The sequence below is a fragment of the Papaver somniferum genome, unplaced genomic scaffold, assembly GCF_003573695.1.
Source record: "Papaver somniferum cultivar HN1 unplaced genomic scaffold, ASM357369v1 unplaced-scaffold_10, whole genome shotgun sequence".
Classification (NCBI taxonomy): Eukaryota; Viridiplantae; Streptophyta; class Magnoliopsida; order Ranunculales; family Papaveraceae; genus Papaver; species Papaver somniferum.
Window position 1 is genome coordinate 9567265 of NW_020618825.1, and position 838 is coordinate 9568102.

General features: G+C 39.9%; 1 pseudogene; it reads left to right on the top strand.

Moving 5' to 3' along the window:
- The first annotated feature begins 738 nt into the window (after nucleotides 1-738).
- LOC113327448 lies at nucleotides 739-838 on the top strand (annotated as a pseudogene).

Below are 838 nucleotides of genomic sequence, written 5' to 3' on the forward strand. Positions count from 1 at the left end.
TGACTAGGAAACTTACCTTTTTCTCTCAAAGAATCACTTATCAGACCAACCTGGGTTTTTAACTCGGAAATAGCCTGACTATTTTCTTGTCCTATCCTGTTACTAGCTTGTAGACTCTGTTCTACGGATAACTGGAATTTTGCAGTTTGCTGAGTTAACAAGGCGAGAGATTCCTCTAAACTTAGGATTTTCTTATCTGACTGATTCTGAAACTGAGCTAGTCCTGAAGGATTCTTAGTATAGCCAAAACCTGGGGGAGCATTAGAATTACTAAACTGACCTTGACTTTGGCCCTTAGACCACGAAAGGTTCGGATGGTTTCTCCAACCAGGATTATAGGTTTCTGAATATGGGTCAATCTTTGACGGTTATCAAATCTAGTGTTATTATAAAGAGCATTGGCCTGCTCTTCAATATTCTGGCCTTCCCAAAAAGGCTCCACTCTACCACTAGTCTGGCCCACTTCTAAGGCTTCTAACCTTTTTGCTATAGCAGCAATTTTGGCATCTGATTCATAGCCTCCTTCTACCCTATTAACGTTTCCTCTACTTAAAAGAATTGTTTTCTGGGGTGCCCTACTATTTTCCCATTGCTGGGTTTTTTTGGCGATTTCATTAAAAATTCCATCGCCGCATCAACAGTTTGGTTTTCAAATCCACCAGTGCATAAGACTCAACCATGGTCGTTGTGGAATAATCTAAACCCTCATAAAGGATCTGAACTAGCCTAACCTTTTCTAAACCATGATGAGGACACTGGGATAATAAATCATTGAACCTTTCCAAATACCTATATAAAGATTCTCCCTCTTGTTGTGAAAATGTGCATATTTGCGTCC